The following is a 13,401-nucleotide window of genomic DNA, read 5'->3' on the forward strand; positions in this document are numbered from 1 at the left end:
ATTAATTTCTCCAATCTGTTGTCAAATATCATAATACCTCGTGAATAACAACTCAAATTTTCATATTACAGGGTTGTCACAGAACATATGGCATAAAGATAAACAAATATTAAAGGAGACTGAGCGGACACTTTGGACCATTGTCACAGTTTGTGTTTTGCCTGATAATGGAATCAAAATAGCTGCTTGTCAAGCGGCGTGATTACAGCGGACTGTTGGTGAGAACATTTCCAAAGGGCACATTTCAGACATGTTTCCTGTTTAATTTCAACTATGAATCATAATTTAGTGGCAAAGCGGTGTCACAGGAAATATATAGTTTTCTTCATTTCAGATGAAGGATAAATTATGTTCCCCAAAACAGAACAGAAAAGAAATTATTCATGGAAAATGGAAATCAAGTGTTAATGTGATAATATTTCTCTGCCTCTCACAACTAAACGACACCGTGATGCATCATCTTCATCTGCTCGGCACCTTGAATCTTCTGCTAGGTCAGAAAAATAGAGACCAGAGTGATGATTGTCTTTGTTTGTGAGGCACGTTAGAAGGATTTACATTTGTCGCCTACCCGGCTAACAAGATTATGCTTTATGATTAGATTTTTCTCAAGTGGTGTCAACCGCTTCCATGATCGCGGTGAGGGATAAGTGGATCAGTTGATTCGGACTCTGGAGAGCTGGTGAGTTGGCAAAAAAAAGGTAAAGAGGCCAACTAATTACCAGTGTTGTCGCTATCTAGTTTGTGGAGGTTTGCTGGAGTGGCATGCCGTCGCTACAACACGTGGTGGCTGCAAGCTCCTTCGGCAAAACACCTTCGCTGAAGGAACTTCACAATGCCCTCTGAAGAAGTTAAAATGTTGCCTGGTAACTATGAATGCATATGAAAGATATAAATATAAGTGAACTGAAAGAATTCTGAGAACTATGCAGAGACTACCTTTGTGAACAGTTACTTAGCTACAAAATAAGTGTCAACACTGTCATTGTATGTTTCGACCCATTACACCAACCGCTAAGAGGTCCTTGTAGATTTTCCTTTGTGTTTGAAGGGCCTTTACAAGTTTTCATCACAGATGTCAGTATAATTGGGTCAGCTGGAAGGAGAGTCTCTTGGTCTTTCTTTGTATTAGGTAGATGGATTACCTTGGAGATATTCACATGCACATCTGGATGTACTGTCATCACTTGTTGGGATGCATTGCAATGATTTCCAAATCTTAGAAACCAACATTTTATTCATAACAGAAAATGGAAACATATCAAATGTTTAAACTGAGAATACTTTTTTTTTTTTTAAAAAGAGGTCAAAAAGTTGGGACAGGCCCATGTTTACTGTATTTGTCATATTTTTAATTTTATTAAGGGCCAAATGTGTTCAGTTGGCAAAAGGTCTGAACTGTCACGATCAGATGTCTTCTTCTTTTCTTCTTTGATGGAGCTTTAACCTGCATTTGTGGATATCACAGTGAACTGTATACACAGATGAAGTATCTGGAAGTGTTCCTAAACCTGTGCAGTGATTTCCATGACAGCAACCGGCCTGTTTATTTAATGCAGTGCCACCTGAGAGTCTGATGATCACGGGCATCCAGTATTGATTTTTTGCCTTCTCTCTTGTACACAAGAGGATATTTCTCACAGATTTTCCAAATCTTTTGATGATATTGTGTGCTATGGATGATGAGTCTTCACAATTTTACACTGAGGAACATTATTTTGCAATTTCTCCACAACTTTGCTCCACAGTTTTGTTCTAAAAATCTATGCTGACCATGGCAGCACTGTGCTTAATTGGCCAGCCAGCTTCCCTGACCTGAACACCATAGAGAATCAGTGAAGTATTGTCAAGAGGAAGATGAGAAACACCTGACCCAAAATAAATTTGAAATGAAGGCTACAATAAAAGCAAAAAAAAAAAAAAAGGCTTCACCTCAGCTGTGCCACGAGCTGATCCCCTCCATACAACACCATACTGATGCAGTAGTTCATTGTGAAGAAGCCCCAGTTATGTGTTATAGTTTTTAAATGAACATGGTTGTCATTAGCTGGGAAACCCTGCATTTAAAGTCATTACTGATTATTTGTCTGTGTGGGTTCTCAGTCATCCAGGTCACGGTAATCTAAGGAGCTTGGAAAGCTAAGTAACTGGACTTTCTTAAGGTCCTTGATGTTGTTTTCAGCTCTCATCTGAGAAGCCTTTTCACATTGCTGATTATTATGACCAGACAGCAATGAATGGACTTAATTTCATCCTGAACCAATTTCTGCTGGAGGTTTCTTCCTGTTAAAGTGGAGTTTTTCCTTCCCACTGTTGCTAAAGTGCTTGCTCATAGGAGGTCATCTGATTGTTGATGATTGTTGGGTTTTTCTCTGTATGTATTATTGTAGGGTCTACCTTACAATATAAAGAATGCACAAATTAGGTGCACAAAATTGTGGTTTTACTTTTTGCCCTCTCATTGTGTTTTTATTTTCCATTGCTTTCCTATTACATTTATTTATAACATAAGCTGTATTCAAAACATGCAGCAGTCTATAATTCTCACTTAAGCCTCTGCAGCCTAGTAAGGTAGAAAATGAGCAGTGCACTGATTGTACGACACCTCCTAAATAGGTGTGAACACATATTTCATGTAGCAACACATGGCAGGGCTTTATTTGCGTTCAAACTCTGTTGTCGAGGATCTCTCTCACACCTGACTGCTCCGTCTTATCCCAAATGAGCAAACGACAACATCTGGAGGCTTACAGAAAGGAAAAGCTCTGAGGACAAAGAGAAAGACAGAACAAACCCTCCTCCACACACACACACACACGTGCATGTACAAATACATGGGTAAAACACGCCCGAGGCCATTAAATGATAAAGCCCTCCCAGTGTGAAATAACGCACACATCACAACACATCACCATCACAGTGCAAAAAGAAAGTTTTCAGTTGCTCCTATATTAAGCTCACGATCGTGCTTCAGAGCAAAAGCGAAATCCTTTAGTAAGAATCACTTTCAGACAGACAAGATATTATACTGCATGACTACTCAGACAGCATTATGCAGAGACAGGGGGCCGCTATGACACCTCCTTTCATTCTGAGCAAACTGTTGAGAAACACAAACAATGTTTATGGTTCAAAGCCGAGGCAAATAGAAAGGCAGAGTGCTTTGTCTTTTAAGTGCACTGCAATTGGACTTCAAACCTGTTCAAATAAATAGGTCTTTATCTGCTCATGGTGCTGTATACAAAGAAGCAATATGTTATCTGTCTAGACTGTAGAGGTGGAAATTACAAATTACATTTCTGATTCAATTTATGCACCGCTTAAATCATGGTTCAAATGCACTTCCTTGCATACATCAGTCAGCGAACGCCTCGACGCTCACACAGCCTGACATTCAGAGCTGAGTCTGACTGGCTCCAGGTTAGTAGTACAATAGCCTGTTCAGTTCAGCTCACCTCAAAAACGAGTGCGTACCAGCTTGTTGTTTTTGACAGCATTTTCAGACTTTTGTTTATTTGGCTTTTGTGGTCTTTAAAACAGCTTTGAATGAGGCACCGACGTCACTGCTGAGCTGACAACAGCAATCACGCTCGTCAGCAAAGAGCTCCGCTGCTAAAAGCTACTAATTCAAGAGACAGTGGTGATTCAGTATACTCAGTTCACTTTTCAACTGAGATATTTTACATCTATGCATTTGAGAGCTCTGCTTTGTATCACCTATGAGTGATGAGATGGGATGGGATGTACCAGTGATGTGTCGACACATTGGGGCTACATTTCAGATAGTGGTCTTGTTAAAATTGATGAAATTATCAACACAGAAAAGTGCTATCAGATTTTGATCCACCATGCAATGCTATCTGTAAAGCATCTGATGGGCAAGGCTTCATTTTTCAGTATGACATTGATCTCAAACACATTGCCAGTGCAGTAAAAGTATAGCTGAATAGAAAAACACACAGTCGAACACTTTCATGCCATGGAACTCAATGATATTGAGTGTGGGATCATCTTGACAGAGAAAAAGAGGCAGTCAACATGCAAAGAAGTGCTTTGAATGTCCTTCAAGAAGCCTGCAGAACTATTTTTGACGACTACCTAAAGAAATTACAAAAAGGAGCTTGCCTAAGTGAGTGCAGGCTGTGTTGAAGAATAAAGGTAGTCATACTATAGAGTATTAATTCGTTTTTTCTGTTATATGCTGTATTGTATGTTTCAAGAAATCACTATATATGTCTTGATGCATGCTCAATCATCCAGGTAAGTAAATCTCCAAAAGTTGATTCTGTTCATCTGGATGTAGTGTTTTGTGGGTGAAACGTTTTGTCACTCATCCAAGTGACTTCTTCAGTCTCAGCTGACTGCAGGTTTCCCCAATCTTATAAACAGTACATTTGCATAATGACTGAAACCAGCCCACTGAAGGAACAATGGGCCGGGAGGTCAGTTCCTTAATCTTAATCTCTTTGGAGAAATCACTATATACATTTACCACTTTGCTAGCTAAATATAAAAAAAATAAAAGGTGGCTAAAGATCTTTGCACATCTCTGGAAAATTTCAGTTTTTACCAAAATATAACAAATTGCAATGTGTTTAATTTAGGCTAAATAATGATGCAACTCTGGGTCTTTAGCAGCCAGGAGTAAACAGCTTGTGAAAATGCATGAATAGTTTTTTAGGTATAAGTGAAGTAAACTTTCCCACTAGTATTCATTCTGAGTATCTCATGTAGTATCTCATGTCTGTAAGAAAGTAATGGTTTGGCAGGAAACACGAAAAAATGTTTGCTCAGTCCTTGGTGTCACGCACTCGGTGCCCCTGTAAGCATCATTGTGTTTGGTTGTCAGACAGACTTAACATTGTGAAAGGGTGGATTTTTAATTCAAAGCATGCACACTATTCTAAACCCAAACTGAAACTTTTGTTATATAAACTTTGCCAAACAGCAGCTAAAAATATAAAGTGAAAAGTAAAAAAAAAAAAGATAATGAAAGAAAAGAACTGAAAACTATCCCAAAGTCCTGTCCTCTGGGTGAAATTCACGTTGTGATTTTTATATATTTGTCAAGGGGAGCAGTAACCTGCAAACTGAAAAATGATGCTAACAAGCAGCCAGAGTATTAACTCCCAAGGTGTTTTGACCGAGTGTCAGTATGTAATGAGATGGAAATTTAACAGTTTCTTAGTGTGCTATGTCCAAAAGGACACTATGCAATTTTTTTTATATTTTATGTTGTATTTGAATAAAACAAACAAAATACTATGTGCCAATTGCTAGGCTAATGCTAATTCTGTTTTCCTGCTTCTTACTACTTCGTACTAAGCTAACAACTTTTCATAACCTGCTAACACCTTAATGGAAACGCACTGGGCTGCTGATGTTCTCATAAACTCTCAAGAAATTCACCAAAATATTGAAGTGTGGTTTTAAACTGTCACGTGACAGGCTAATTATTATTATGCTGTATGACTTGGATCGTAGGCCCCAAAGTTAGGGCCTGTCACTTACTGTAGCATAAATGTTTATGGTTGCCTTTCACCTAAATGCCATGTAGACTCAGTTTATTTATATCTTGATCATTCCATGCATGTTTGTGTGTGTGACAGAGAGAGAAAGAGAGAGTGAGAGCTAGCTAGCATGATGACAGCCAATTAATTCAGCTCTTGGGGACTCTGCGAGGAGAAACAGTGACTCGCGGGTTGCATTAGTCATGCAGCATGGCAGCGCTGGCATCAGGGAGCTCTCGTACACTTTAAAGGTGACTCTGTGTGTGCCCACATTTTTGTTTGCCTCTTGTGCTATCCTGTCATACCTCCCTCACCCATGGGGGCCCAGCATGAAACAGCTTCACGACTTAAGGATAGCGTCGGAGGCGTTGAGTGCATCCTGAGAAGCTGAGTGTCAAACCTCCAACAAAGCATTTAACAAGCACAACAGTGCACACTGCTAACAGCTCGTTCAAAGACTATGCCAGAGTTTACCCCCTACAAGCACACAAACAAACATCTTTATTATAGCTGATTTAAGCTTGAGTCCAAAGGGATGTAAGGGAAGTTTTTGTTTTGTTTTGTTTTTTTAAAAGAGGTGCAGTGCAGCTACAGTGAAGTGATGTACTGATCCATATGAAGTGAAGTGGCTCACAGAGTTCAATATGAGTGATTAAATACTCAAGTATATGCTCACTGTACACCGAACAGCAAGGACATTTATGAAAGAATTTACATTGAGAGTACATATTCTTAGATGTGAGAACATGAAGGACACACAAAGACACACACTTTACTATGCTCATTGAAGACATTTTTTACTCACTATTGATCAATGCTGACCATGAGCAGCCTGTGTAACAGCTTGAGATTTTGTATTTTAATGCCACAGCAGGTTATACTAGATTTATATCGTTAACTTTGCAGATTTCAGTTTGCGTAGCACCTGAGCATCTGCTTTCTTTACTCAAAGGTTAAGAGAGACGTAGAATAGACAGCTTTGGTCTAAATGTAGGCGAGGAAACGCTTCAGTATTAAGTTAGAGACTGTCAGGTTAGTTTACCTTAGTTTTTGTAATATTCAATTACACAAGATGTTATTGAAAATAAGATATCATTGAAATTTGATTGGAAGCCTGAGGGAATGAAGTTGGGTGTGTTACTGTCTTGCCGTGATTATATTAATTAAAGTTTTAAGGCTGTTAAAAGAAATTGCACACTTATTAACTAGAACAACTTCAAACCACTCCCTATCAAGTATTGACAATATATTTTTTTAAATGATTTCATAAATGTTTTATAAGTTTAAGCTAATTCCTTTATTAAAATTTCATGTGTGCAATAATCTGGGTACATATCCTGTATGTAAAAGATGGACGTAGCTTATACCTGCATTCTTTCCAATTGCCAGCAGGGGGTTACTTTAAAAAAAGAGAGAGAGAAATCATACTTCTAAGCTGATTTGTAAGTTCAGTTCTGTTCCTGTGATTGAGTGTGTAGTCGAGATCAAGGTGTCAAACATAAGGCCCAGGGGCCAGAATTGGCCAGGCAAAGACTTTAATCCGGCCCAGTGAGTTTGGCATTCCTGTTCTAGATCCTAGGTAACCAATATTTTGACCGATCCAGACCCAGATGACATTTTTTATGGACCCGGAGCCATTACTAGATTTTGATGGACCCTTTCCATTATGCTCGGTGCAACTTGTCTCATAAGGTTAAGGCTACGGTGAGGTTATTTGAATTTCTTTGTCTTTCTGATAGCCAGTGTGCATACACAGACTAATGGCGTGCATGGTAACTCATGCTATGTGATTCAGAGCAAATTCAGTCTAACTGGTCCTCCATACATTTTAATTGAATACCCCTGGTCCAGAGTGTATGGTGTCAGTTTCTAGTTGTTAGCTGTGGTTAATAAATCATGATGCTCATTTAGTAAAGCATTAAGTAGGTTATGCTTTAGAGAGGACCTACTTTGCAACTTTGCTGTGACTGTCCAGGCATTAGACTTATTAACAACTTTTGCAATATTTACAACAGCATTACTGATACATGATTAGAACACGAGAATGCAATAGCTTTCTAACTGACTGACAGGCATACTAATATATAGGTGTTATACCTGTTAGAAACCCCATTCAGTGTTCTTGTATCACAGCCATTATCCATTCAGTTATAAATAGCGTTATCATTAATGCTATGTATATATACTCCTCTTTGTCAAATGACTGGTAAAATGGCAAGTTTGTAACCTCCTATAGTCCCAAACTATGTTAAACAACAGCAGGGCCACACAAAACAGCAACTCGAACAGTTGTCCTCTGCAATAACTGATCTTTAATGTTTAAAAACCCTTTGTTAATTTAGTTTCATCCCTCAGGTGATACCAAGCAGTTGTGAGTGCAAAGTAAAGTGTAATTTTGAGTATAGTGAAGCCTGCAGCTCGGTGATCACATTCTGGAGGTTGAAGACAGGATGTCTCCATGAGAAACAGATGATGACGAGAGCCGTAGGTGGTTGGTGTGCTGCCTCAGTCAGTGCTCTGCTTACAAAGGGCCATTAGCCAAGGTCTGTAGCTGACAGATGAAGGCCCCCCTACGGTGCAGGACCACGCTGTGATTTACAATCTTTATATTTAACCAGAGAGAGATTAATTATCACCAGCAAATTGACAGGACCAGGAAGACGAGGGAGGTTTTTGACTGACATTGCCATTCCTCACAGCACTTCATGCCAGAGGTCATTGCTCCTGACCTTGGGATGCCAGGCATATTGGGCACCCTGCCTCCTTTCAGCAGCACCTTCTTATGCATTTTTTTACTTTGACAACCATCATTTTTGCTTTGCAGGCACGCCGCTCACCCCCGGATGAGCTTATGGCCCCACAATGGTTGTCAAAATAAAGGGAAAATTAACTGTCGAGCAGAATTCTCTCATATTTTTCATCGTGGACACTTTTTTGTAGACTTGTAGTCAAGCATGTGTGGGGGAATGAGTGAGTGAGCGAGTGCGAGGGAAAACAAGCCTTGCCCAAAGCAAGAAAACAAAAGAGCCATGGTTCCACTCTGTGTTTCCACTCTCCTGGTTTACTGATGCCCTGCAGATGTCCTGAGCCACTTTTTATTTCCTTAAGTATTGAGTCCAGTGTGAGAGGGGGGTGGGAAAGTGGATTCTGGTGTGTTTTTGATGTGTTTGTGTTGCTATCTAGTGCATTATCCATTGTGGAAGGGATGGGCTTGGCTAGGTCATTTCTTTGTAGCATATACAACAGGGTGCTAAATCAATTTACCTCTCCAGGGACAATAAATATCATGTGTTTAAAAGTCTGTATCGATAAGATAAGATAAGATAAGATGAGATAAGATAAGATAAGATAAGATAAGATAAGATAACTCTTTATTGTCATTGCACAGTCATACATAGTACAGTAGTACAATGAAATTGGAAAACTGTGTTACGTCGGCACTACATATAACACAACACGACACGATATGACACATCACAACGCAACAAACAACACAACACAGTATATTAACTTAGTATAAAAAAGAAGAATAAGTGTATGTGTATTGCACACTATTGGGGGCTAAATGCATGCTAAGACCAAGCATCAAGCTCTAGGATGAATAAAATAGGTGTCTCAGGTGGCCAGTTGGCGTTGGCTTTAAAGTCCCCATATATTCCCTTGTTAAAACAGTACACTGTACAACTGTACAAAGGTGATTGTGATATTGGAGTCATGGAGCTGGATTTCTCAATCAGTGCGTCTTAAGCATACTAAATGCAATTATCTTTCTGATACAGACAATGCAAGCAGTTACTAGTTCTGATGAGCAAAATTTGAGTATTTTATTTAGTTACGTAGCAGTAATTACAATATATCTTTGTCTGTGTGATACAACTACTAAGTCTACACTCTGCCAAACAGTTAGTTCATAACATTGTACTCCATCCTCCTGTCTAAATATGGTCGCTTCTCTTTCCAAGAAAACAGCGTGGCGGGAGCCAGTAACATTAACACTGAAGCTTTAAAACAGGGCAGCTGGTGGGGGCTATATCCACATTTTATATTCATGTTTCCCATGTGACATCATGTTCACATTGCTCAAGAGTATTCTGTGATGTAGGCTGTAACATAACGTATTGACACACCTTTTAATACTGTACTCACACATTGTATAGATAAAAGGCATTGCTGCTTTTCACAGTGCCTATATTGTACTACGCTGATGGCTGCAGAAATCATCAAGGACAGAAAGAGAATCTTTCTTTTTATCACTTTTGTCCTGATTTGGATTGAAGATGTTGGTTTGCAGTAGATAATCAGTGAACATTTCATTGGAGGTAAGCATTTTGCAGAATATTAACCCGCTCCAGGATCCCTGGCTGCATCTATGACATCCTTGGTCATAGATTTTTGCTATTATATTCTTGTAATTGCTTTGGTCGCTAGCAGACTGCCAGTAGGTTGCATGTTGGATGTTAACTTGTCTGCAAACACTTGCTAACTGCTAACCCAGCTGTAACTTAAAAACTGAAAAACATTCACCTTCAAATTAAATTTTGTGTCCCAGCGCTGCAGCCAACATGTTTCAAAATGCACAGCAGAGGCAAATGGTCTCTGTTACCAGAAAGTTACTGACCTGTGTGACTGAGGCTTTAGCAATCGATTTCACAGCAACTGCAATCAATCTCTAGCCACTACTCACCAACCATGTTTTTCCCTTATGACCAATGGTTGCCGATTTAACCTGTATGTACATGTGTGTATAATGCTGAACAGCTAGTGAGACATGAATGGCGCCAAATTCCTAAGAAGCAAAAAAACCCTCCTGTTTTTCCTTGCTTTTCCGATCTTCCTAGTGAAATTCCTACTGAACTTGGTAGTGATGTAACTCCCGTGTTATGGCTTCCAGGGTAACTGCAACATGGCATGCGTGCCTGGGGGCAGCATTACACATCCAAAACAGTGGATGGCCACATGACTAGAAAACGTGTGCGATCGTGGCTCAAGAGTTGGGAGTTCGACTTGTAATCGGAAGGTTGCCGGTTTGAGCCCTGGCTTGGACAGTCTCTGTCGTTGTGTCCTTGGGCAAGACACTTCACCCGTTGCCTACTGGTGGTGGTCAGACGGCCCGGTGGCACCAGTACGCCCCAGGGGGGCTGTGGCTACAATGCAGCCACACCAGTGTGTGAATGGGTAAAGCGCTATACAAATACCATTTTGAAAAATTGAGACTTTTTCTTTTCATCTCACCCAGTAGACTGTTATAATTAATCACATTTTTTGTTTGATTTCATCACAGTATCAAGTGGGACAAATTTTGGGAAAATAAGTCAGAGTACTTGACACGTGGGGATTCACTCTTGTCTCGAGTTAGATGAGATGATTGATAGCCCTCTCAACTCTGTTCATAAGATACGAAGCAGATGGTTATCTTAGTCTAGCACTGCAATCGGGGAGAAGCAACACGCAAGGCTCTCTAAGAAAATTTACCTACCAGTACTTTAAAGACGCTCCATAATTTACAAGTTATATCCAAGAGGGTTTCCTAAATGCCAAACTGTTGCTTTAAAGGGCAACTCTAAAACAGGCAAAGCTCTGAAATGTGTTGAAGAAATATAATAGGCTTCAGAACAAGGCAAGAATTTGTGCATAAGGCACAGAGTGTGAGTTTACTGGTTTCTCGCTACATTTTCAGCATTTGGTTTGTTTTCAGCCACGCTGGCAGAGAGAAATATATTTAGAGAATCAAATTTCATTTCTGTTAGTGACTTCAGTCGACACAGAGGCATGTTAGTCAGCACTTAACACCAGTTTTCTCCCCCCACCTATCAGTTTACCTTGTGCCTCCAGCTGAGTAAATCATACAAATGAAATCTGGCTTATTATCTATCACAAATGTGGATGCAGCAAGATTCTGACACATAAATCCCCCTTTGAAGGTTAATAAAAACACACACGCAACTTTGCAACCTCTCTGACGATAAATAAATAAAACTAAAAGCACAGTGCAGCACACCAGAAAACTGATTCACAGCTGATATCAGATGGTTATTCAGTCTTTGAGGGGTGGAGGGGGGAGAAAGTTGTTCATGCTTTCAAATGATTAAGCTATCAGAGGAATAACAGATGCTTTACACCTCTCATCCCCTATAACAGCTCTCACCTCCTCCCAGCTACAAACTCCAGCTCCTGCAAGTCTCCCTCTGTTTCTCTCTTGCTCACCCCTCACCTTTGCCTTGCCAGTCTCATCCATCTCTGCACTCACCTATGGCACTTCCTCATGTTGCATTCACTTGCACTTTTGCCGAATGAGAATCACAATGAAGGACAAGGTGCTAATGATTTCCACTCACTTTAAGCCTCTGGCATGCAGGAAATATATTCCCTGGGTAAATCCTGAGATTTATGACATCAACATTTTATCTTCTTTTAAGTGCGGGGATGACCAAGAAGAGGGCAGGGATGGACACTGAATGCCATGCAGGAACCATGACCACCTTTGCTAATCCTTTGGCACCCCCACCAGCTCGCATTACAGATGGAAGTCACAGGCGGATTATGACTGCAAATCAGCTCTACTCGCTTTAAGAAGCCGTACGCCCTCAGCCGTCTCATTTCTTTCTCTCTCTCGCTCACTCTCTTTACCACCCTTAAATCACACCCACCCCCATCTGAAGTTAGTGCTCTAAAGGGAGAGATCTCACCAACCCCGAGTGTCAGCATGGGAACAATTAGCAGGCAGGTGCAGAAAATTGCTCTTTTCATAATGACGGATATTTATACATAACCCCTCGCAGAGGTGGACACGCTGCTTCTTTGTTACCCAGGCTGATTGTCCAAGGCTCCTTCTCTTTCCACCTCCTCTCACTTCCTTTCCTTTCCTTTTTTTCAGCCATTCATAAAATACAAGCACCCATAAGTCAAAGTGACAAACATCAACATAAAGGCAGCTGCTGCGAAATCTGACATCCGCTCAGATGTCAGTTAAGACTGAGACATCCGTGACTCTCGATCCAATTACGTTAATCAGCCGTGGAAAATCCATACTGAAAGTTGATGAACAATCTCGCGCGATTGTAAATGAAGTTGGTTGTGGCTGTCACTATCCGTCTAATGAAATAATCTCGTTGAACTGACCCCCTGACGGTGATCATGACAGACGTAATCATCAGTTTTGTGCCTTATTGTGCCTTACTCCTCACATCACGGGGACGGGGAAGATGCGATTTCCAAAACAGTGCATTGACGCCGAAGACACTAAAGGTCACCGTGCGCTCTTGAAGGATCACTCATTGAAAACAGCCTTGTTTGATTCTGCGATGATCAGATGACTTCATAACAGCTCCCACTTTGTGCCAGGAGTTTAATTCAGCCCGCAAGGTCAAAGGGGTCAGTGGACAAAGTGTTGCTCATCTTAACTGACTAGCAGCCTCGTGCTGCTGTGCTCTGCTCGGCTCTACACGCAGAGCGCTACTGCTCTCTACTGACAGCTGCACATCACTTGCCTGATGGAGTGATGCTTTCTTATTGAGATCTACCACGTCCCTGAAAAAAATAATAAAAAAGAAAAGAGTACTGGTAAACATGATTCTGTTTCTGTGTTTCACTCTGGAGAAAGGTTTGAAGGATCTTTTTCCCCCCCCCAAGCTTTAGAGTAACATGTACTAAGGATATGATCGCATCCCTTCATAGCCTATATCATGATGGATGTAATCCCAAGTGAACTGAGTAGGGCTTTATTATTACACGATACACATCTCTATCCTCACAGTAAATAGCTTTCTGATTGCAAACCATCGCTGAAGCCTCCAGAGATATCCCCTTCTCAGACAACTGCCTATCTCTTACAGGATTTATGTCTGGCAGGCGGCTGGTAAATAACCCTATCAGCACTTAAAGGCTCATTTAG

Source organism: Aulonocara sp. 'chitande type north' Nkhata Bay, linkage group LG2 (genome assembly GCF_057382095.1).
Source record: "Aulonocara sp. 'chitande type north' Nkhata Bay isolate Kocher_YH1m ecotype deep benthic linkage group LG2, A_spYH_male_GT1.1, whole genome shotgun sequence".
Classification (NCBI taxonomy): Eukaryota; Metazoa; Chordata; class Actinopteri; order Cichliformes; family Cichlidae; genus Aulonocara; species Aulonocara sp. 'chitande type north' Nkhata Bay.